The sequence below is a fragment of the Gasterosteus aculeatus genome, chromosome 2 (genome assembly GCF_964276395.1).
Source record: "Gasterosteus aculeatus chromosome 2, fGasAcu3.hap1.1, whole genome shotgun sequence".
Taxonomy (NCBI): Eukaryota; Metazoa; Chordata; class Actinopteri; order Perciformes; family Gasterosteidae; genus Gasterosteus; species Gasterosteus aculeatus.
The window spans coordinates 22,428,234-22,446,787 of NC_135689.1; the positions used below are offsets into that span (position 1 = coordinate 22,428,234).

At 45.3% G+C, this 18,554-nt stretch overlaps 51 non-coding genes across 51 annotated transcripts; all 51 read left to right on the forward strand.

Moving 5' to 3' along the window:
* Positions 1-6: 6 nt before the first annotated feature.
* On the forward strand, positions 7-125 carry LOC144396248 (5S ribosomal RNA). Its single transcript, XR_013458394.1, has one exon. It is a non-coding gene; the product is annotated as a 5S ribosomal RNA (ribosomal RNA).
* Positions 126-241: 116 nt separating this feature from the next.
* Positions 242-360, forward strand: LOC144397231 (5S ribosomal RNA). The gene has a single exon (XR_013459376.1). It is a non-coding gene; the product is annotated as a 5S ribosomal RNA (ribosomal RNA).
* A 117-nt stretch (positions 361-477) lies between these two features.
* Positions 478-596, forward strand: LOC144396249 (5S ribosomal RNA). The gene has a single exon (XR_013458395.1). It is a non-coding gene; the product is annotated as a 5S ribosomal RNA (ribosomal RNA).
* A 116-nt stretch (positions 597-712) lies between these two features.
* Positions 713-831, forward strand: LOC144396564 (5S ribosomal RNA). The gene has a single exon (XR_013458710.1). It is a non-coding gene; the product is annotated as a 5S ribosomal RNA (ribosomal RNA).
* Positions 832-948: 117 nt separating this feature from the next.
* LOC144389801 (5S ribosomal RNA) lies at positions 949-1,067 on the forward strand. Its single transcript, XR_013453949.1, has one exon. It is a non-coding gene; the product is annotated as a 5S ribosomal RNA (ribosomal RNA).
* Positions 1,068-1,184: 117 nt separating this feature from the next.
* LOC144396250 (5S ribosomal RNA) lies at positions 1,185-1,303 on the forward strand. The gene has a single exon (XR_013458396.1). It is a non-coding gene; the product is annotated as a 5S ribosomal RNA (ribosomal RNA).
* A 116-nt stretch (positions 1,304-1,419) lies between these two features.
* On the forward strand, positions 1,420-1,538 carry LOC144396575 (5S ribosomal RNA). The gene has a single exon (XR_013458721.1). It is a non-coding gene; the product is annotated as a 5S ribosomal RNA (ribosomal RNA).
* Positions 1,539-1,655: 117 nt separating this feature from the next.
* Positions 1,656-1,774, forward strand: LOC144396251 (5S ribosomal RNA). The gene has a single exon (XR_013458397.1). It is a non-coding gene; the product is annotated as a 5S ribosomal RNA (ribosomal RNA).
* A 116-nt stretch (positions 1,775-1,890) lies between these two features.
* On the forward strand, positions 1,891-2,009 carry LOC144396586 (5S ribosomal RNA). The gene has a single exon (XR_013458732.1). It is a non-coding gene; the product is annotated as a 5S ribosomal RNA (ribosomal RNA).
* A 117-nt stretch (positions 2,010-2,126) lies between these two features.
* Positions 2,127-2,245, forward strand: LOC144396597 (5S ribosomal RNA). The gene has a single exon (XR_013458743.1). It is a non-coding gene; the product is annotated as a 5S ribosomal RNA (ribosomal RNA).
* A 116-nt stretch (positions 2,246-2,361) lies between these two features.
* Positions 2,362-2,480, forward strand: LOC144401669 (5S ribosomal RNA). The gene has a single exon (XR_013463604.1). It is a non-coding gene; the product is annotated as a 5S ribosomal RNA (ribosomal RNA).
* Positions 2,481-2,597: 117 nt separating this feature from the next.
* On the forward strand, positions 2,598-2,716 carry LOC144399702 (5S ribosomal RNA). The gene has a single exon (XR_013461848.1). It is a non-coding gene; the product is annotated as a 5S ribosomal RNA (ribosomal RNA).
* Positions 2,717-2,833: 117 nt separating this feature from the next.
* On the forward strand, positions 2,834-2,952 carry LOC144396252 (5S ribosomal RNA). The gene has a single exon (XR_013458398.1). It is a non-coding gene; the product is annotated as a 5S ribosomal RNA (ribosomal RNA).
* Positions 2,953-3,068: 116 nt separating this feature from the next.
* Positions 3,069-3,187, forward strand: LOC144401670 (5S ribosomal RNA). The gene has a single exon (XR_013463605.1). It is a non-coding gene; the product is annotated as a 5S ribosomal RNA (ribosomal RNA).
* Positions 3,188-3,304: 117 nt separating this feature from the next.
* LOC144398254 (5S ribosomal RNA) lies at positions 3,305-3,423 on the forward strand. Its single transcript, XR_013460401.1, has one exon. It is a non-coding gene; the product is annotated as a 5S ribosomal RNA (ribosomal RNA).
* Positions 3,424-3,539: 116 nt separating this feature from the next.
* Positions 3,540-3,658, forward strand: LOC144396609 (5S ribosomal RNA). Its single transcript, XR_013458755.1, has one exon. It is a non-coding gene; the product is annotated as a 5S ribosomal RNA (ribosomal RNA).
* Positions 3,659-3,774: 116 nt separating this feature from the next.
* On the forward strand, positions 3,775-3,893 carry LOC144396620 (5S ribosomal RNA). Its single transcript, XR_013458766.1, has one exon. It is a non-coding gene; the product is annotated as a 5S ribosomal RNA (ribosomal RNA).
* A 117-nt stretch (positions 3,894-4,010) lies between these two features.
* LOC144396254 (5S ribosomal RNA) lies at positions 4,011-4,129 on the forward strand. Its single transcript, XR_013458400.1, has one exon. It is a non-coding gene; the product is annotated as a 5S ribosomal RNA (ribosomal RNA).
* A 116-nt stretch (positions 4,130-4,245) lies between these two features.
* Positions 4,246-4,364, forward strand: LOC144397232 (5S ribosomal RNA). The gene has a single exon (XR_013459377.1). It is a non-coding gene; the product is annotated as a 5S ribosomal RNA (ribosomal RNA).
* Positions 4,365-4,481: 117 nt separating this feature from the next.
* Positions 4,482-4,600, forward strand: LOC144396255 (5S ribosomal RNA). The gene has a single exon (XR_013458401.1). It is a non-coding gene; the product is annotated as a 5S ribosomal RNA (ribosomal RNA).
* Positions 4,601-4,716: 116 nt separating this feature from the next.
* On the forward strand, positions 4,717-4,835 carry LOC144396631 (5S ribosomal RNA). Its single transcript, XR_013458777.1, has one exon. It is a non-coding gene; the product is annotated as a 5S ribosomal RNA (ribosomal RNA).
* Positions 4,836-4,952: 117 nt separating this feature from the next.
* Positions 4,953-5,071, forward strand: LOC144389803 (5S ribosomal RNA). Its single transcript, XR_013453952.1, has one exon. It is a non-coding gene; the product is annotated as a 5S ribosomal RNA (ribosomal RNA).
* A 117-nt stretch (positions 5,072-5,188) lies between these two features.
* LOC144396256 (5S ribosomal RNA) lies at positions 5,189-5,307 on the forward strand. The gene has a single exon (XR_013458402.1). It is a non-coding gene; the product is annotated as a 5S ribosomal RNA (ribosomal RNA).
* A 116-nt stretch (positions 5,308-5,423) lies between these two features.
* Positions 5,424-5,542, forward strand: LOC144396642 (5S ribosomal RNA). Its single transcript, XR_013458788.1, has one exon. It is a non-coding gene; the product is annotated as a 5S ribosomal RNA (ribosomal RNA).
* A 117-nt stretch (positions 5,543-5,659) lies between these two features.
* On the forward strand, positions 5,660-5,778 carry LOC144396257 (5S ribosomal RNA). Its single transcript, XR_013458403.1, has one exon. It is a non-coding gene; the product is annotated as a 5S ribosomal RNA (ribosomal RNA).
* Positions 5,779-5,894: 116 nt separating this feature from the next.
* Positions 5,895-6,013, forward strand: LOC144397234 (5S ribosomal RNA). Its single transcript, XR_013459379.1, has one exon. It is a non-coding gene; the product is annotated as a 5S ribosomal RNA (ribosomal RNA).
* Positions 6,014-6,130: 117 nt separating this feature from the next.
* LOC144396258 (5S ribosomal RNA) lies at positions 6,131-6,249 on the forward strand. The gene has a single exon (XR_013458404.1). It is a non-coding gene; the product is annotated as a 5S ribosomal RNA (ribosomal RNA).
* Positions 6,250-6,365: 116 nt separating this feature from the next.
* On the forward strand, positions 6,366-6,484 carry LOC144396653 (5S ribosomal RNA). The gene has a single exon (XR_013458799.1). It is a non-coding gene; the product is annotated as a 5S ribosomal RNA (ribosomal RNA).
* Positions 6,485-6,601: 117 nt separating this feature from the next.
* On the forward strand, positions 6,602-6,720 carry LOC144396664 (5S ribosomal RNA). The gene has a single exon (XR_013458810.1). It is a non-coding gene; the product is annotated as a 5S ribosomal RNA (ribosomal RNA).
* Positions 6,721-6,836: 116 nt separating this feature from the next.
* Positions 6,837-6,955, forward strand: LOC144401671 (5S ribosomal RNA). The gene has a single exon (XR_013463606.1). It is a non-coding gene; the product is annotated as a 5S ribosomal RNA (ribosomal RNA).
* Positions 6,956-7,072: 117 nt separating this feature from the next.
* Positions 7,073-7,191, forward strand: LOC144399704 (5S ribosomal RNA). The gene has a single exon (XR_013461850.1). It is a non-coding gene; the product is annotated as a 5S ribosomal RNA (ribosomal RNA).
* Positions 7,192-7,308: 117 nt separating this feature from the next.
* LOC144397235 (5S ribosomal RNA) lies at positions 7,309-7,427 on the forward strand. Its single transcript, XR_013459380.1, has one exon. It is a non-coding gene; the product is annotated as a 5S ribosomal RNA (ribosomal RNA).
* Positions 7,428-7,544: 117 nt separating this feature from the next.
* Positions 7,545-7,663, forward strand: LOC144396259 (5S ribosomal RNA). Its single transcript, XR_013458405.1, has one exon. It is a non-coding gene; the product is annotated as a 5S ribosomal RNA (ribosomal RNA).
* A 116-nt stretch (positions 7,664-7,779) lies between these two features.
* LOC144397829 (5S ribosomal RNA) lies at positions 7,780-7,898 on the forward strand. The gene has a single exon (XR_013459976.1). It is a non-coding gene; the product is annotated as a 5S ribosomal RNA (ribosomal RNA).
* A 116-nt stretch (positions 7,899-8,014) lies between these two features.
* LOC144396675 (5S ribosomal RNA) lies at positions 8,015-8,133 on the forward strand. Its single transcript, XR_013458821.1, has one exon. It is a non-coding gene; the product is annotated as a 5S ribosomal RNA (ribosomal RNA).
* A 117-nt stretch (positions 8,134-8,250) lies between these two features.
* On the forward strand, positions 8,251-8,369 carry LOC144400877 (5S ribosomal RNA). Its single transcript, XR_013462812.1, has one exon. It is a non-coding gene; the product is annotated as a 5S ribosomal RNA (ribosomal RNA).
* A 117-nt stretch (positions 8,370-8,486) lies between these two features.
* Positions 8,487-8,605, forward strand: LOC144397993 (5S ribosomal RNA). The gene has a single exon (XR_013460140.1). It is a non-coding gene; the product is annotated as a 5S ribosomal RNA (ribosomal RNA).
* Positions 8,606-8,721: 116 nt separating this feature from the next.
* LOC144396260 (5S ribosomal RNA) lies at positions 8,722-8,840 on the forward strand. The gene has a single exon (XR_013458406.1). It is a non-coding gene; the product is annotated as a 5S ribosomal RNA (ribosomal RNA).
* A 116-nt stretch (positions 8,841-8,956) lies between these two features.
* LOC144389806 (5S ribosomal RNA) lies at positions 8,957-9,075 on the forward strand. The gene has a single exon (XR_013453955.1). It is a non-coding gene; the product is annotated as a 5S ribosomal RNA (ribosomal RNA).
* A 116-nt stretch (positions 9,076-9,191) lies between these two features.
* Positions 9,192-9,310, forward strand: LOC144396686 (5S ribosomal RNA). Its single transcript, XR_013458832.1, has one exon. It is a non-coding gene; the product is annotated as a 5S ribosomal RNA (ribosomal RNA).
* A 117-nt stretch (positions 9,311-9,427) lies between these two features.
* On the forward strand, positions 9,428-9,546 carry LOC144401672 (5S ribosomal RNA). The gene has a single exon (XR_013463607.1). It is a non-coding gene; the product is annotated as a 5S ribosomal RNA (ribosomal RNA).
* Positions 9,547-9,662: 116 nt separating this feature from the next.
* On the forward strand, positions 9,663-9,781 carry LOC144396697 (5S ribosomal RNA). Its single transcript, XR_013458843.1, has one exon. It is a non-coding gene; the product is annotated as a 5S ribosomal RNA (ribosomal RNA).
* A 117-nt stretch (positions 9,782-9,898) lies between these two features.
* On the forward strand, positions 9,899-10,017 carry LOC144396261 (5S ribosomal RNA). The gene has a single exon (XR_013458407.1). It is a non-coding gene; the product is annotated as a 5S ribosomal RNA (ribosomal RNA).
* A 116-nt stretch (positions 10,018-10,133) lies between these two features.
* On the forward strand, positions 10,134-10,252 carry LOC144397236 (5S ribosomal RNA). The gene has a single exon (XR_013459381.1). It is a non-coding gene; the product is annotated as a 5S ribosomal RNA (ribosomal RNA).
* Positions 10,253-10,369: 117 nt separating this feature from the next.
* LOC144396262 (5S ribosomal RNA) lies at positions 10,370-10,488 on the forward strand. The gene has a single exon (XR_013458408.1). It is a non-coding gene; the product is annotated as a 5S ribosomal RNA (ribosomal RNA).
* Positions 10,489-10,604: 116 nt separating this feature from the next.
* LOC144396708 (5S ribosomal RNA) lies at positions 10,605-10,723 on the forward strand. The gene has a single exon (XR_013458854.1). It is a non-coding gene; the product is annotated as a 5S ribosomal RNA (ribosomal RNA).
* Positions 10,724-10,840: 117 nt separating this feature from the next.
* Positions 10,841-10,959, forward strand: LOC144396720 (5S ribosomal RNA). Its single transcript, XR_013458866.1, has one exon. It is a non-coding gene; the product is annotated as a 5S ribosomal RNA (ribosomal RNA).
* Positions 10,960-11,075: 116 nt separating this feature from the next.
* Positions 11,076-11,194, forward strand: LOC144396263 (5S ribosomal RNA). Its single transcript, XR_013458409.1, has one exon. It is a non-coding gene; the product is annotated as a 5S ribosomal RNA (ribosomal RNA).
* Positions 11,195-11,310: 116 nt separating this feature from the next.
* Positions 11,311-11,429, forward strand: LOC144396731 (5S ribosomal RNA). The gene has a single exon (XR_013458877.1). It is a non-coding gene; the product is annotated as a 5S ribosomal RNA (ribosomal RNA).
* A 117-nt stretch (positions 11,430-11,546) lies between these two features.
* On the forward strand, positions 11,547-11,665 carry LOC144396265 (5S ribosomal RNA). Its single transcript, XR_013458411.1, has one exon. It is a non-coding gene; the product is annotated as a 5S ribosomal RNA (ribosomal RNA).
* Positions 11,666-11,781: 116 nt separating this feature from the next.
* Positions 11,782-11,900, forward strand: LOC144397237 (5S ribosomal RNA). The gene has a single exon (XR_013459382.1). It is a non-coding gene; the product is annotated as a 5S ribosomal RNA (ribosomal RNA).
* The last annotated feature ends 6,654 nt before the right edge of the window (positions 11,901-18,554 follow it).

Below are 18,554 nucleotides of genomic sequence, written 5' to 3' on the forward strand. Positions count from 1 at the left end.
ACAGTTGCTTACGGCCATACCTCTCTGGCTCCGCCTGATCTCGTCTGATCTCAGAAGCTAAGCAGAGTAGGGCCTGGTTAGTACTTGGATGGAAGACCGCCTGGGAATCCCAGGTGCTGTAAGCTTTTTCATTTCGATCTGTAAAAGACACAGAGAAGGCCTTAGAAAGTGACTCCATTTCATTGTCAAAACTACAAAACCTTTGACACATTTTAAAAGATTAGGAAGAGGACATACAGTTGCTTACGGCCATACCTCTCTTGCTCCGCCTGATCTCGTCTGATCTCAGAAGCTAAGCAGAGTAGGGCCTGGTTAGTACTTGGATGGAAGACCGCCTGGGAATCCCAGGTGCCGTAAGCTTTTTCATTTCTCTCTCTGGAAGAAATCGAGAAGGCATTAGAAAGTGACTCCTTTTTCATTATCAAAACTCCAAAACCTTTGACACATTTTAAAAGATTAGGAAGAGGACATACAGTTGCTTACGGCCATACCTCTCTGGCTCCGCCTGATCTCGTCTGATCTCAGAAGCTAAGCAGAGTAGGGCCTGGTTAGTACTTGGATGGAAGACCGCCTGGGAATCCCAGGTGCTGTAAGCTTTTTCATTTCGATCTGTAAAGGACACAGAGAAGGCCTTAGAAAGTGACTCCATTTCATTGTCAAAACTACAAAACCTTTGACACATTTTAAAAGATTAGGAAGAGGACATACAGTTGCTTACGGCCATACCTCTCTGGCTCCGCCTGATCTCGTCAGATCTCAGAAGCTAAGCAGAGTAGGGCCTGGTTAGTACTTGGATGGAAGACCGCCTGGGAATCCCAGGTGCCGTAAGCTTTTTCATTTCTCTCTCTGGAAGAAATCGAGAAGGCATTAGAAAGTGACTCCTTTTTCATTATCTAAACTCCAAAACCTTTGACACATTTTAAAATATTAGGAAGAGGACATACAGTTGCTTACGGCCATACCTCTCTGGCTCCGCCTGATCTCGTCAGATCTCAGAAGCTAAGCAGAGTAGGGCCTGGTTAGTACTTGGATGGAAGACCGCCTGGGAATCCCAGGTGCTGTAAGCTTTTTCATTTCGATCTGTAAAAGACACAGAGAAGGCCTTAGAAAGTGACTCCTTTTTCATTATCAAAACTCCAAAACCTTTGACACATTTTAAAAGATTAGGTAGAGGACATACAGTTGCTTACGGCCATACCTCTCTGGCTCCGCCTGATCTCGTCTGATCTCAGAAGCTAAGCAGAGTAGGGCCTGGTTAGTACTTGGATGGAAGACCGCCTGGGAATCCCAGGTGCTGTAAGCTTTTTCATTTCGATCTGTAAAAGACACAGAGAAGGCCTTAGAAAGTGACTCCATTTCATTGTCAAAACTACAAAACCTTTGACACATTTTAAAAGATTAGGAAGAGGACATACAGTTGCTTACGGCCATACCTCTCTGGCTCCGCCTGATCTCGTCAGATCTCAGAAGCTAAGCAGAGTAGGGCCTGGTTAGTACTTGGATGGAAGACCGCCTGGGAATCCCAGGTGCCGTAAGCTTTTTCATTTCTCTCTCTGGAAGAAATCGAGAAGGCATTAGAAAGTGACTCCTTTTTCATTATCAAAACTCCAAAACCTTTGACACATTTTAAAAGATTAGGAAGAGGACATACAGTTGCTTACGGCCATACCTCTCTGGCTCCGCCTGATCTCGTCTGATCTCAGAAGCTAAGCAGAGTAGGGCCTGGTTAGTACTTGGATGGAAGACCGCCTGGGAATCCCAGGTGCTGTAAGCTTTTTCATTTCGATCTGTAAAAGACACAGAGAAGGCCTTAGAAAGTGACTCCATTTCATTGTCAAAACTACAAAACCTTTGACACATTTTAAAAGATTAGGAAGAGGACATACAGTTGCTTACGGCCATACCTCTCTGGCTCCGCCTGATCTCGTCAGATCTCAGAAGCTAAGCAGAGTAGGGCCTGGTTAGTACTTGGATGGAAGACCGCCTGGGAATCCCAGGTGCCGTAAGCTTTTTCATTTCTCTCTCTGGAAGAAATCGAGAAGGCATTAGAAAGTGACTCCTTTTTCATTATCTAAACTCCAAAACCTTTGACACATTTTAAAATATTAGGAAGAGGACATACAGTTGCTTACGGCCATACCTCTCTGGCTCCGCCTGATCTCGTCAGATCTCAGAAGCTAAGCAGAGTAGGGCCTGGTTAGTACTTGGATGGAAGACCGCCTGGGAATCCCAGGTGCCGTAAGCTTTTTCATTTCTATCTGTAAAAGACACAGAGAAGGCCTTAGAAAGTGACTCCATTTCATTGTCAAAACTACAAAACCTTTGACACATTTTAAAAGATTAGGTAGAGGACATACAGTTGCTTACGGCCATACCTCTCTGGCTCCGCCTGATCTCGTCTGATCTCAGAAGCTAAGCAGAGTAGGGCCTGGTTAGTACTTGGATGGAAGACCGCCTGGGAATCCCAGGTGCCGTAAGCTTTTTCATTTCTCTCTCTGGAAGAAATCGAGAAGGCATTAGAAAGTGACTCCTTTTTCATTATCAAAACTCCAAAACCTTTGACACATTTTAAAAGATTAGGAAGAGGACATACAGTTGCTTACGGCCATACCTCTCTGGCTCGGCCTGATCTCGTCTGATCTCAGAAGCTAAGCAGAGTAGGGCCTGGTTAGTACTTGGATGGAAGACCGCCTGCGAATCCCAGGTGCTGTAAGCTTTTTCATTTCGATCTGTAAAAGACACAGAGAAGGCCTTAGAAAGTGACTCCTTTTTCATTATCAAAACTCCAAAACCTTTGACACATTTTAAAAGATTAGGTAGAGGACATACAGTTGCTTACGGCCATACCTCTCTGGCTCCGCCTGATCTCGTCTGATCTCAGAAGCTAAGCAGAGTAGGGCCTGGTTAGTACTTGGATGGAAGACCGCCTGGGAATCCCAGGTGCTGTAAGCTTTTTCATTTCGATCTGTAAAAGACACAGAGAAGGCCTTAGAAAGTGACTCCATTTCATTGTCAAAACTACAAAACCTTTGACACATTTTAAAAGATTAGGAAGAGGACATACAGTTGCTTACGGCCATACCTCTCTGGCTCCGCCTGATCTCGTCTGATCTCAGAAGCTAAGCAGAGTAGGGCCTGGTTAGTACTTGGATGGAAGACCGCCTGGGAATCCCAGGTGCCGTAAGCTTTTTCATTTCTCTCTCTGGAAGAAATCGAGAAGGCATTAGAAAGTGACTCCTTTTTCATTATCTAAACTCCAAAACCTTTGACACATTTTAAAATATTAGGAAGAGGACATAGAGTTGCTTACGGCCATACCTCTCTGGCTTCGCCTGATCTCGTCTGATCTCAGAAGCTAAGCAGAGTAGGGCCTGGTTAGTACTTGGATGGAAGGCCGCCTGGGAATCCCAGGTGCTGTAAGCTTTTTCATTTCGATCTGTAAAAGACACAGAGAAGGCCTTAGAAAGTGACTCCATTTAATTGTCAAAACTACAAAACCTTTGACACATTTTAAAAGATTAGGTAGAGGACATACAGTTGCTTACGGCCATACCTCTCTGGCTCCGCCTGATCTCGTCAGATCTCAGAAGCTAAGCAGAGTAGGGCCTGGTTAGTACTTGGATGGAAGACCGCCTGGGAATCCCAGGTGCCGTAAGCTTTTTCATTTCTATCTGTAAAAGACACAGAGAAGGCCTTAGAAAGTGACTCCATTTCATTGTCAAAACTACAAAACCTTTGACACATTTTAAAAGATTAGGAAGAGGACATACAGTTGCTTACGGCCATACCTCTCTGGCTCCGCCTGATCTCGTCAGATCTCAGAAGCTAAGCAGAGTAGGGCCTGGTTAGTACTTGGATGGAAGACCGCCTGGGAATCCCAGGTGCCGTAAGCTTTTTCATTTCTCTCTCTGGAAGAAATCGAGAAGGCATTAGAAAGTGACTCCTTTTTCATTATCAAAACTCCAAAACCTTTGACACATTTTAAAAGATTAGGAAGAGGACATACAGTTGCTTACGGCCATACCTCTCTGGCTCCGCCTGATCTCGTCTGATCTCAGAAGCTAAGCAGAGTAGGGCCTGGTTAGTACTTGGATGGAAGACCGCCTGGGAATCCCAGGTGCTGTAAGCTTTTTCATTTCGATCTGTAAAAGACACAGAGAAGGCCTTAGAAAGTGACTCCATTTCATTGTCAAAACTACAAAACCTTTGACACATTTTAAAAGATTAGGAAGAGGACATACAGTTGCTTACGGCCATACCTCTCTTGCTCCGCCTGATCTCGTCTGATCTCAGAAGCTAAGCAGAGTAGGGCCTGGTTAGTACTTGGATGGAAGACCGCCTGGGAATCCCAGGTGCCGTAAGCTTTTTCATTTCTCTCTCTGGAAGAAATCGAGAAGGCATTAGAAAGTGACTCCTTTTTCATTATCAAAACTCCAAAACCTTTGACACATTTTAAAAGATTAGGAAGAGGACATACAGTTGCTTACGGCCATACCTCTCTGGCTCCGCCTGATCTCGTCTGATCTCAGAAGCTAAGCAGAGTAGGGCCTGGTTAGTACTTGGATGGAAGACCGCCTGGGAATCCCAGGTGCTGTAAGCTTTTTCATTTCGATCTGTAAAAGACACAGAGAAGGCCTTAGAAAGTGACTCCATTTCATTGTCAAAACTACAAAACCTTTGACACATTTTAAAAGATTAGGAAGAGGACATACAGTTGCTTACGGCCATACCTCTCTGGCTCCGCCTGATCTCGTCAGATCTCAGAAGCTAAGCAGAGTAGGGCCTGGTTAGTACTTGGATGGAAGACCGCCTGGGAATCCCAGGTGCCGTAAGCTTTTTCATTTCTCTCTCTGGAAGAAATCGAGAAGGCATTAGAAAGTGACTCCTTTTTCATTATCTAAACTCCAAAACCTTTGACACATTTTAAAATATTAGGAAGAGGACATACAGTTGCTTACGGCCATACCTCTCTGGCTCCGCCTGATCTCGTCAGATCTCAGAAGCTAAGCAGAGTAGGGCCTGGTTAGTACTTGGATGGAAGACCGCCTGGGAATCCCAGGTGCTGTAAGCTTTTTCATTTCGATCTGTAAAAGACACAGAGAAGGCCTTAGAAAGTGACTCCTTTTTCATTATCAAAACTCCAAAACCTTTGACACATTTTAAAAGATTAGGTAGAGGACATACAGTTGCTTACGGCCATACCTCTCTGGCTCCGCCTGATCTCGTCTGATCTCAGAAGCTAAGCAGAGTAGGGCCTGGTTAGTACTTGGATGGAAGACCGCCTGGGAATCCCAGGTGCTGTAAGCTTTTTCATTTCGATCTGTAAAAGACACAGAGAAGGCCTTAGAAAGTGACTCCATTTCATTGTCAAAACTACAAAACCTTTGACACATTTTAAAAGATTAGGAAGAGGACATACAGTTGCTTACGGCCATACCTCTCTGGCTCCGCCTGATCTCGTCAGATCTCAGAAGCTAAGCAGAGTAGGGCCTGGTTAGTACTTGGATGGAAGACCGCCTGGGAATCCCAGGTGCCGTAAGCTTTTTCATTTCTCTCTCTGGAAGAAATCGAGAAGGCATTAGAAAGTGACTCCTTTTTCATTATCAAAACTCCAAAACCTTTGACACATTTTAAAAGATTAGGAAGAGGACATACAGTTGCTTACGGCCATACCTCTCTGGCTCCGCCTGATCTCGTCTGATCTCAGAAGCTAAGCAGAGTAGGGCCTGGTTAGTACTTGGATGGAAGACCGCCTGGGAATCCCAGGTGCTGTAAGCTTTTTCATTTCGATCTGTAAAAGACACAGAGAAGGCCTTAGAAAGTGACTCCATTTCATTGTCAAAACTACAAAACCTTTGACACATTTTAAAAGATTAGGAAGAGGACATACAGTTGCTTACGGCCATACCTCTCTTGCTCCGCCTGATCTCGTCTGATCTCAGAAGCTAAGCAGAGTAGGGCCTGGTTAGTACTTGGATGGAAGACCGCCTGGGAATCCCAGGTGCCGTAAGCTTTTTCATTTCTCTCTCTGGAAGAAATCGAGAAGGTATTAGAAAGTGACTCCTTTTTCATTATCAAAACTCCAAAACCTTTGACACATTTTAAAAGATTAGGAAGAGGACATACAGTTGCTTACGGCCATACCTCTCTGGCTCCGCCTGATCTCGTCTGATCTCAGAAGCTAAGCAGAGTAGGGCCTGGTTAGTACTTGGATGGAAGACCGCCTGGGAATCCCAGGTGCTGTAAGCTTTTTCATTTCGATCTGTAAAAGACACAGAGAAGGCCTTAGAAAGTGACTCCATTTCATTGTCAAAACTACAAAACCTTTGACACATTTTAAAAGATTAGGAAGAGGACATACAGTTGCTTACGGCCATACCTCTCTGGCTCCGCCTGATCTCGTCAGATCTCAGAAGCTAAGCAGAGTAGGGCCTGGTTAGTACTTGGATGGAAGACCGCCTGGGAATCCCAGGTGCCGTAAGCTTTTTCATTTCTCTCTCTGGAAGAAATCGAGAAGGCATTAGAAAGTGACTCCTTTTTCATTATCTAAACTCCAAAACCTTTGACACATTTTAAAATATTAGGAAGAGGACATACAGTTGCTTACGGCCATACCTCTCTGGCTCCGCCTGATCTCGTCAGATCTCAGAAGCTAAGCAGAGTAGGGCCTGGTTAGTACTTGGATGGAAGACCGCCTGGGAATCCCAGGTGCCGTAAGCTTTTTCATTTCTATCTGTAAAAGACACAGAGAAGGCCTTAGAAAGTGACTCCATTTCATTGTCAAAACTACAAAACCTTTGACACATTTTAAAAGATTAGGTAGAGGACATACAGTTGCTTACGGCCATACCTCTCTGGCTCCGCCTGATCTCGTCTGATCTCAGAAGCTAAGCAGAGTAGGGCCTGGTTAGTACTTGGATGGAAGACCGCCTGGGAATCCCAGGTGCCGTAAGCTTTTTCATTTCTCTCTCTGGAAGAAATCGAGAAGGCATTAGAAAGTGACTCCTTTTTCATTATCAAAACTCCAAAACCTTTGACACATTTTAAAAGATTAGGAAGAGGACATACAGTTGCTTACGGCCATACCTCTCTGGCTCGGCCTGATCTCGTCTGATCTCAGAAGCTAAGCAGAGTAGGGCCTGGTTAGTACTTGGATGGAAGACCGCCTGCGAATCCCAGGTGCTGTAAGCTTTTTCATTTCGATCTGTAAAAGACACAGAGAAGGCCTTAGAAAGTGACTCCTTTTTCATTATCAAAACTACAAAACCTTTGACACATTTTAAAAGATTAGGAAGAGGACATACAGTTGCTTACGGCCATACCTCTCTTGCTCCGCCTGATCTCGTCTGATCTCAGAAGCTAAGCAGAGTAGGGCCTGGTTAGTACTTGGATGGAAGACCGCCTGGGAATCCCAGGTGCCGTAAGCTTTTTCATTTCTCTCTCTGGAAGAAATCGAGAAGGCATTAGAAAGTGACTCCTTTTTCATTATCAAAACTCCAAAACCTTTGACACATTTTAAAAGATTAGGAAGAGGACATACAGTTGCTTACGGCCATACCTCTCTGGCTCCGCCTGATCTCGTCTGATCTCAGAAGCTAAGCAGAGTAGGGCCTGGTTAGTACTTGGATGGAAGACCGCCTGGGAATCCCAGGTGCTGTAAGCTTTTTCATTTCGATCTGTAAAAGACACAGAGAAGGCCTTAGAAAGTGACTCCATTTCATTGTCAAAACTACAAAACCTTTGACACATTTTAAAAGATTAGGAAGAGGACATACAGTTGCTTACGGCCATACCTCTCTTGCTCCGCCTGATCTCGTCTGATCTCAGAAGCTAAGCAGAGTAGGGCCTGGTTAGTACTTGGATGGAAGACCGCCTGGGAATCCCAGGTGCTGTAAGCTTTTTCATTTCGATCTGTAAAAGACACAGAGAAGGCCTTAGAAAGTGACTCCATTTCATTGTCAAAACTACAAAACCTTTGACACATTTTAAAAGATTAGGAAGAGGACATACAGTTGCTTACGGCCATACCTCTCTGGCTCCGCCTGATCTCGTCAGATCTCAGAAGCTAAGCAGAGTAGGGCCTGGTTAGTACTTGGATGGAAGACCGCCTGGGAATCCCAGGTGCCGTAAGCTTTTTCATTTCTCTCTCTGGAAGAAATCGAGAAGGCATTAGAAAGTGACTCCTTTTTCATTATCTAAACTCCAAAACCTTTGACACATTTTAAAATATTAGGAAGAGGACATACAGTTGCTTACGGCCATACCTCTCTGGCTTCGCCTGATCTCGTCTGATCTCAGAAGCTAAGCAGAGTAGGGCCTGGTTAGTACTTGGATGGAAGACCGCCTGGGAATCCCAGGTGCCGTAAGCTTTTTCATTTCTCTCTCTGGAAGAAATCGAGAAGGCATTAGAAAGTGACTCCTTTTTCATTATCAAAACTCCAAAACCTTAGACACATTTTAAAAGATTAGGAAGAGGACATACAGTTGCTTACGGCCATACCTCTCTGGCTCTGCCTGATCTCGTCTGATCTCAGAAGCTAAGCAGAGTAGGGCCTGGTTAGTACTTGGATGGAAGACCGCCTGGGAATCCCAGGTGCTGTAAGCTTTTTCATTTCGATCTGTAAAAGACACAGAGAAGGCCTTAGAAAGTGACTCCATTTCTTTGTCAAAACTACAAAACCTTTGACACATTTTAAAAGATTAGGAAGAGGACATACAGTTGCTTACGGCCATACCTCTCTGGCTCCGCCTGATCTCGTCTGATCTCAGAAGCTAAGCAGAGTAGGGCCTGGTTAGTACTTGGATGGAAGACCGCCTGGGAATCCCAGGTGCTGTAAGCTTTTTTATTTCGATCTGTAAAAGACACAAAGAAGAACTTAGAAAGTGACTCCATTTCATTGTCAAAACTCCAAAACCTTTGACACATTTTAAAAGATTAGGTAGAGGACATACAGTTGCTTACGGCCATACCTCTCTGGCTCCGCCTGATCTCGTCAGATCTCAGAAGCTAAGCAGAGTAGGGCCTGGTTAGTACTTGGATGGAAGACCGCCTGGGAATCCCAGGTGCTGTAAGCTTTTTCATTTCGATCTGTAAAAGACACAGAGAAGGCCTTAGAAAGTGACTCCATTTCATTGTCAAAACTACAAAACCTTTGACACATTTTAAAAGATTAGGAAGAGGACATACAGTTGCTTACGGCCATACCTCTCTGGCTCCGCCTGATCTCGTCAGATCTCAGAAGCTAAGCAGAGTAGGGCCTGGTTAGTACTTGGATGGAAGACCGCCTGGGAATCCCAGGTGCCGTAAGCTTTTTCATTTCTCTCTCTGGAAGAAATCGAGAAGGCATTAGAAAGTGACTCCTTTTTCATTATCAAAACTCCAAAACCTTTGACACATTTTAAAAGATTAGGAAGAGGACATACAGTTGCTTACGGCCATACCTCTCTGGCTCCGCCTGATCTCGTCTGATCTCAGAAGCTAAGCAGAGTAGGGCCTGGTTAGTACTTGGATGGAAGACCGCCTGGGAATCCCAGGTGCCGTAAGCTTTTTCATTTCTATCTGTAAAAGACACAGAGAAGGCCTTAGAAAGTGACTCCATTTCATTGTCAAAACTACAAAACCTTTGACACATTTTAAAAGATTAGGAAGAGGACATACAGTTGCTTACGGCCATACCTCTCTGGCTCCGCCTGATCTCGTCAGATCTCAGAAGCTAAGCAGAGTAGGGCCTGGTTAGTACTTGGATGGAAGACCGCCTGGGAATCCCAGGTGCCGTAAGCTTTTTCATTTCTCTCTCTGGAAGAAATCGAGAAGGCATTAGAAAGTGACTCCTTTTTCATTATCAAAACTCCAAAACCTTTGACACATTTTAAAAGATTAGGAAGAGGACATACAGTTGCTTACGGCCATACCTCTCTGGCTCCGCCTGATCTCGTCTGATCTCAGAAGCTAAGCAGAGTAGGGCCTGGTTAGTACTTGGATGGAAGACCGCCTGGGAATCCCAGGTGCTGTAAGCTTTTTCATTTCGATCTGTAAAAGACACAGAGAAGGCCTTAGAAAGTGACTCCATTTCATTGTCAAAACTACAAAACCTTTGACACATTTTAAAAGATTAGGAAGAGGACATACAGTTGCTTACGGCCATACCTCTCTTGCTCCGCCTGATCTCGTCTGATCTCAGAAGCTAAGCAGAGTAGGGCCTGGTTAGTACTTGGATGGAAGACCGCCTGGGAATCCCAGGTGCCGTAAGCTTTTTCATTTCTCTCTCTGGAAGAAATCGAGAAGGCATTAGAAAGTGACTCCTTTTTCATTATCAAAACTCCAAAACCTTTGACACATTTTAAAAGATTAGGAAGAGGACATACAGTTGCTTACGGCCATACCTCTCTGGCTCCGCCTGATCTCGTCTGATCTCAGAAGCTAAGCAGAGTAGGGCCTGGTTAGTACTTGGATGGAAGACCGCCTGGGAATCCCAGGTGCTGTAAGCTTTTTCATTTCGATCTGTAAAAGACACAGAGAAGGCCTTAGAAAGTGACTCCATTTCATTGTCAAAACTACAAAACCTTTGACACATTTTAAAAGATTAGGAAGAGGACATACAGTTGCTTACGGCCATACCTCTCTGGCTCCGCCTGATCTCGTCAGATCTCAGAAGCTAAGCAGAGTAGGGCCTGGTTAGTACTTGGATGGAAGACCGCCTGGGAATCCCAGGTGCCGTAAGCTTTTTCATTTCTCTCTCTGGAAGAAATCGAGAAGGCATTAGAAAGTGACTCCTTTTTCATTATCTAAACTCCAAAACCTTTGACACATTTTAAAATATTAGGAAGAGGACATACAGTTGCTTACGGCCATACCTCTCTGGCTCCGCCTGATCTCGTCAGATCTCAGAAGCTAAGCAGAGTAGGGCCTGGTTAGTACTTGGATGGAAGACCGCCTGGGAATCCCAGGTGCCGTAAGCTTTTTCATTTCTATCTGTAAAAGACACAGAGAAGGCCTTAGAAAGTGACTCCATTTCATTGTCAAAACTACAAAACCTTTGACACATTTTAAAAGATTAGGTAGAGGACATACAGTTGCTTACGGCCATACCTCTCTGGCTCCGCCTGATCTCGTCTGATCTCAGAAGCTAAGCAGAGTAGGGCCTGGTTAGTACTTGGATGGAAGACCGCCTGGGAATCCCAGGTGCTGTAAGCTTTTTCATTTCGATCTGTAAAAGACACAGAGAAGGCCTTAGAAAGTGACTCCATTTCATTGTCAAAACTACAAAACCTTTGACACATTTTAAAAGATTAGGAAGAGGACATACAGTTGCTTACGGCCATACCTCTCTGGCTCCGCCTGATCTCGTCAGATCTCAGAAGCTAAGCAGAGTAGGGCCTGGTTAGTACTTGGATGGAAGACCGCCTGGGAATCCCAGGTGCCGTAAGCTTTTTCATTTCTCTCTCTGGAAGAAATCGAGAAGGCATTAGAAAGTGACTCCTTTTTCATTATCAAAACTCCAAAACCTTTGACACATTTTAAAAGATTAGGAAGAGGACATACAGTTGCTTACGGCCATACCTCTCTGGCTCCGCCTGATCTCGTCTGATCTCAGAAGCTAAGCAGAGTAGGGCCTGGTTAGTACTTGGATGGAAGACCGCCTGGGAATCCCAGGTGCTGTAAGCTTTTTCATTTCGATCTGTAAAAGACACAGAGAAGGCCTTAGAAAGTGACTCCATTTCATTGTCAAAACTACAAAACCTTTGACACATTTTAAAAGATTAGGAAGAGGACATACAGTTGCTTACGGCCATACCTCTCTTGCTCCGCCTGATCTCGTCTGATCTCAGAAGCTAAGCAGAGTAGGGCCTGGTTAGTACTTGGATGGAAGACCGCCTGGGAATCCCAGGTGCCGTAAGCTTTTTCATTTCTCTCTCTGGAAGAAATCGAGAAGGTATTAGAAAGTGACTCCTTTTTCATTATCAAAACTCCAAAACCTTTGACACATTTTAAAAGATTAGGAAGAGGACATACAGTTGCTTACGGCCATACCTCTCTGGCTCCGCCTGATCTCGTCTGATCTCAGAAGCTAAGCAGAGTGTAGCGGCCGAACGCCACTTCCTGTGTGTGAGTGTTGGTACTTTATTTTGAAATGTAATTAGCAGCAGAATCACGTGGGCAGGGGTGCAGTGGTTTATGAATGAGTGTAGGCACCCTGGCAGAGGGATGGTTGTATGGACATGGGGGTGAGTCGGGAGACGATACTTTTTGTTGACCGTATCCTACAGCGCACTTTATTGCATCGGCGCACATCGTGTATCGCTTCGCCCGCTTGGATGTGTTTTTAACTTAATAAAAAACAATGAACTTCATAGGAGGAATCAGCGTCTGTTTGGAACGAGTCCACAGCAATCTCCCGTACTTAGCCTCACGTGACTCTACCGGATTGCAGTCACCACATTTGTCAACAAAAAAGTAAACAAATAAGTGATCAGTTGCATACAACAAACGCGCAGTCTTTATCACGGATTCCCGTCGGATTCCGGGGTTATGGATCCGAAGAAGAAAGCTGGATTACATCGCGACAGAGATCCTTACCGAGCCACGGATTCATCCCAACGCGAACAGCCACGGTAGGCACGCAAAATCCCCACTCTCATTCATGCTGCGTTTGGAAAGTTTGACGGTTTGCGGGTGTCCATTGGGGATCGCCGTCTTTCCGGGTGACGTTCGCCTACATCGACTGTCGAATTGTTTGGCTTGGCAGTGCGGAATCGGATGTTGAATCCCGTTTTGGAAACGTGAATTTAATTGAACGCTATTGACTCGTTAGTGCACTGTGAAAACTTGAACTCTCGAACTTGAAGGCACAATGAGCGAAACACATGATCGCGATGTGAATAATGTTTCCGAAACAATGGAAAAACGAGAAGTCAAACTAACTGCAAAGGCTTTGGCAATAAAAATTGAAAAACTTCAAAAGGAGCGAAAGGTGCTCGTAGATAAAATCAAAGCGCTAATTCCTGCTATAAAAGAGCTTATGAAAAGAAAGGAAAATGTACATCAGGTGCAACAACAAATACAAACCCTTACTCAGCTCCACGACACGGCCATTGAGCTACATAAGTCATTAATCCCTTTGCTACCCGAAAGCGAACAAATTTTACAAAAGGAATGGTTCTTAAGCATCGAGAGTTACACCAACGTTTTCAAGGACAATGTTACCCAATGGCTGAGTGAAACTACTGTGAACTTGGATGGAAACGACTTTGATGGCTCAAACAAAGATGTGCCTGACTCTGATATGCACGCCCCACAAGCACCAGCAAAGGCAGTTTCCATGCAGGGAGATCCACAGGATTGTGTGAATCCATCTGACAGCATATCCAACGTGGGCAGCAGAGCCACGGCCAGAAGCTCTCAAAGGTCATCTATATCAAGCATTTCTTCTGCTCGCATAAATGCTGAAGCTGACCTGGCAGCACTAATGGCACGACAAGGACTTCTGAAGGACAGACATGCGCTGGAGGAGGAAGAGGAAAGGATACGAAAAGGAAAAGAGAGACTCAAGATGGACGAGGAAATTGCTGCACACATGGCTAAAGTGAGCGTGCTAAGGGCAGCAAGCATGACCGGTTCTAAAGGCAGCGCAAGACAATACGACAACATGAATCCTTACTTTGGTGAAGCACAAACACAGTCAATGCAGCAGAGAGCCGATGCTGCTACATTTGTTCCTCAGACGTTGGCAGTACCTAAGAGGGACGAGCAAGTCACAAATAGCATCAGCGATCCAGCCACAAGAGCTAAGGTCAGAATGGCCACCCAAAGTTCACATGTTCAACTTTGTACTTCTCAGCACCATATGCACGAGCATGGAACCACTTTTAGCGACGAAGGTCCTTTAGGCCAAAGTGGTCAAAACAACGTTATTGAAATTATGAAAAGGCAAAATGAAATAACCACCTTGCTGGTACAGCAACAACAAATGGCATCGCTACCCAAAAGAGATCTGCAGGCTTTCGATGGCAACCCATTACAGTTTCACACTTTTATAAGAGCTTTTGAGAACGGTGTCGAAAGCAAGTCGAGCAATTGCAGTGATCGCCTGTATTTCCTTGAACAGTTCACTAGAGGTCGCCCAAGGGAACTTGTACGAAGTTGTCAGCATGTTGACCCTGAAAGGGGTTATGCTCAGGCTAAGGCTTTGCTACAGGAACACTTCGGTAATGAGCAAATAATTGCCACTGCTTATATGAACCAAGTTCTGTCATGGGCCCCAATAAGATCTGAAGATGTTAATGCATTACAGGATTACGGTTTGTTTCTTCGAAGCTGTAGCAACGTGATGAATGGCGTACAGTATATGTATGAACTGGATATGCCCGCTAATATGCTCACAATAGTAAAGAAACTGCCATACAAGCTTCGGGATTGCTGGAGAACGGTAGCCTGCGAGATACAAGAGAGCCGTAACCAAAGGGCCACATTCAGCGACGTTGTTAATTTCGTTGAAAGGCAAGTTAGAATTCTAACACACCCAGTGTTCGGGAATATCCAAGACCCAGCGCCAGCATTAAGTAAAAGTACGAATCGAACCATCTCTAAACCCAAAGGAAGTATTTTCGCTACAACTGCGACCACGGTGGAAAATAGGAATATTGGAACACGGGAATGGAAACGCTACACTGCCTTACCCATCAAAGATTGTCTGTTTTGCGAAGGTGAACACAGTCTAGAGTCATGCCCTCACCTGGAAGAGAAGACTCGCACCGAAAAGATCACATTCTTAAAAGAAAATGGTGTTTGCTTTGCCTGTTTATGTACAGGACATATCAGCAAAGATTGTCAAAAACGGTTGACATGCCAAGCGTGTTGTATGAAGCACCCCACAATGCTTCATATTCAGTTTAAGGAGAAGCAAGCAAAATCTGAAACTGAACAAGAGCCAGGCACGGCAGTGGGCAGGGCCTTAATGTCCAACGGCCTCACTGGGGCTGGTGAGGAAGAATGTAAACTTCCCATAGTCCCAGTACAGGTTAAGTCTAGAAAAGGTAATAAGACAGTGCTCACTTATGCTTTCCTAGATCAAGGAAGCACTGCCGTTTTCTGCACTGAGAACTTAATGAATAGGCTTAATCTCACAGGAAAGAAAACTCGTATCCTTTTACGTACTATGGGTCAAGAGAAGGTCATGAACACCCAATTAGTCACAGGTCTCGAGGTGGCTGGTCTGGATGGTGAGATATTTTGCGAATTGCCAAGTACTTTCACTCAGGAGAGTATGCCCGTCAATAAGGGAAATATTCCACGTCGACAGGATCTTCAGAGATGGCCTCACTTGCGACATGTTCATCTGCCAGAGATTGACGCAGAAATCGAGCTGCTAATAGGAACAAACGTGCCAAAGGCCTTGGAACCATTAGAAGTGATCCGTAGCGTGAACGATGGACCTTATGCCATCAAAACAATTCTAGGGTGGACTGTTAATGGACCATTGGTAGGAGACAGCAGCGACGCATTTGACATTGTCACAGTCAATAGAGTTTCAGTTTCAAACTTGGATAAGCTCTGGCAGCAACAGTTCAAAACTGATTTCCCAGAATGCAGCCACGAGGAGCAACCTGCTTTGTCAAGGGAAGACCAAAAATTCATGAAGCTGGTTAGAAATTCAGCGAGCCTTGTGAATGGACATTACCAGATCGCATTGCCCCTGAGAGAATGCAAATTAAACATGCCAAACAACAGAAAAGTCGCAGAGCAGCGCACTCTAAACCTTCAAAGGAGGTTCAAGAGAGATGTGTCTTTCCGACAGCAGTATGCAGACTTTATGGACAATCTTGTCTCCAAAGGATATGCTGAGCGAGTACCTACGGAGGAACTGGCTCGTGAGGATGGGAGATTGTGGTATATCCCCCACCATGGTGTCTACCACCCTCGAAAAGGGACGATGCGGGTGGTGTTCGACTGCGGAGCACCTTTCCAGATGACGTCTCTCAATGATCAGCTCCTGCAGGGACCAGATCTCACCAGCTCATTGATAGGCGTCGTGACCAGATTCAGAAAGGAACCAGTGATAATCTTGGCAGACATAGAGTCCATGTTCCATCAAGTGAGAGTACCAGCCGAAGACATGGATTTGCTGAGGTTTCTCTGGTGGCCCGATGGTGACTTTGTACAAGAACTGGCGGACTTCAGAATGAAGGTGCATCTCTTTGGTGCAACTTCATCACCAAGTTGTGCTAATTTTGCACTTAGAAAATGTGCCGAGGACAATGAAGGGCAGTTCAGCCGGGAAGCTATCGAGAAGGTTTTACATTGTTTCTATGTGGATGATTGCCTCGTAGCCACAGCCACCGAGAAAGAAGCTGTGGCACTCCAGCACGATCTGGTGTCCATCTGTTCCAAAGGCGGCTTTAAGTTGACTAAATGGACGAGTAATCGACATGCCGTGATTACAGCAATACCAGAAGATCAAAGGGCAAAAGATATGAAGGACTTGGACTTGGAACAGGACACACTTCCCGTGGAAAGGGTATTGGGGGTACAATTTTGCCTTCAGTCAGATACCTTTAAGTTTAAGATCACGGTGCAACAAAAACCTCTGACAAGAAGGGGTATCCTCTCTGTCATAAGTTCAATTTATGATCCTTTGGGAATTTTGAGTCCCGTCGTCCTTACTGCCAAGATCATCCTGCAACAGCTGTGTAGAAAAGAACTTGGTTGGGACGAGCCTATACCACCCTCCGCTGCACAGGAATGGACACAATGGTTGGAGGAACTCAGTCAGTTGGAAGACTTCCAGATCCCTAGGTGCCTAAAACCATTAGACTTTGGAGAAGTCATCGCAGCACAATTGCATCACTTTACAGATGCAAGTGAAGACGGTTATGGTGTTGTGACCTATCTGCTCTCGCGAAACGCACAGTCCCTGGTGCACAGCGCCTTCGTCATGGGAAAATCCAGGGTAGCGCCATTGAAGTCAGTTTCGATACCTCGTATGGAGCTTACGGCTGCTACCATGGCAAGCCGCATGGACACGTTTTGGAAAAGGGAATTACATATGAGGCTTCAGCCATCACTGTTTTGGACAGATAGCACGTCGGTGCTAAAGTACATAAGGAATGAAACATCAAGGTTCCGTACCTTTGTGGCCAATAGAGTATCAGAAATCCTTAAAGCGTCTCAGGCATCTCAATGGAGGTACGTAAGTACCACGAGCAATCCTGCAGATGTGGCTTCCAGAGGGTTGAAGGTAGATGCGTTCCTCAAGAATAAGACCTGGCCGTCAGGACCAGAGTATCTGCTACACCCCGAACAGGACTGGCCTGCGAATCCAGATCGTTCAAGTGAACTCCTACCAGATGATCCAGAGGTCAAGGTTAGCGTTACAGTGAATGCCATGCAAGGGTCAGAGGTGGACGCCACCACTCGCTTAATGAATCACTTCTCCTCTTGGACCCATCTGAAAAGGGCCGTGGCTTGGATCCTCAGGTTTAAGAATCTGCTCGTGTCCCTCAGCCAGAAAACGAGGCAGCTGAACTTGAGTAAGCAACAGCACCTTTCCTCAGAGCATAAAGCGGAGGTGATCAAAGCCCTGGCCTGTAGCAGTTTGCTCACAGTGGAAGAACTAGCGAAGGCAGAATTTGAAATTATCAAGTTTTGCCAGAGAAGGCGGTTTTCTGATGAGCGTATCAGCCTGCAGACTGACACAAGTGTTAGGAAGAACAGCTCCATTTACAAGCTTTCGCCAGTGTTGGAGGATGGCATTTTGAGAGTTGGTGGAAGACTAAGTAGGGCAGCTATGCCCGAAGAAAGTAGGCATCCCATCATCTTAGCCAAAGATTCCCACATCTCCAATATTCTTCTCAAACATATTCATGAAGAGGTGGGCCATGGCGGACGCAATTATGTGTTGTCAAGACTACGTCAGAAGTATTGGATTCCAGGTGCTACTACAGCTATAAGAAGACTCCTGACCAAGTGTGTCGTCTGTCGTAGGTTGCAAGCCGCTCCGGGGTGCCAACAGATGGCAGATCTGCCCGTTGACAGAGTCTGCCCAGAAGAAGCCCCATTCACCAGGGTAGGAGTGGACTTCTTTGGCCCTTTCGCAGTCAAGAGCCGCAGGAGCATGGTGAAGAGATATGGAGTCTTATTCACCTGTTTGACCATACGAGCAATCCATATTGAAGTAGCATCTTGTTTGGATACCAGTGCTTTTATCAATGCACTGCGACGTTTCGTAGCAAGGCGCGGCCAAGTCCAGGAAATACGCTCGGATAATGGAACAAACTTCGTTGGAGCAGAGCGTGAGCTGAGGGAGGCTATTGAAGTCTGGAACCATGCTCAGATTAATGACATTCTTCTACAGAAAGGCATCAAGTGGAACTTTAATCCTCCTACAGGTTCACATCATGGGGGAGTTTGGGAAAGATTGATAAGATCCATACGTAAAGTTCTCAATTCTACCTTTAAGGTACAGAATCTTGATGAGGACGGATTTCATACCGTTCTCTGTGAGGTAGAGTCCATCATTAACGGTCGTCCGCTCACCAACTCTTCTCCCGACCCTAAT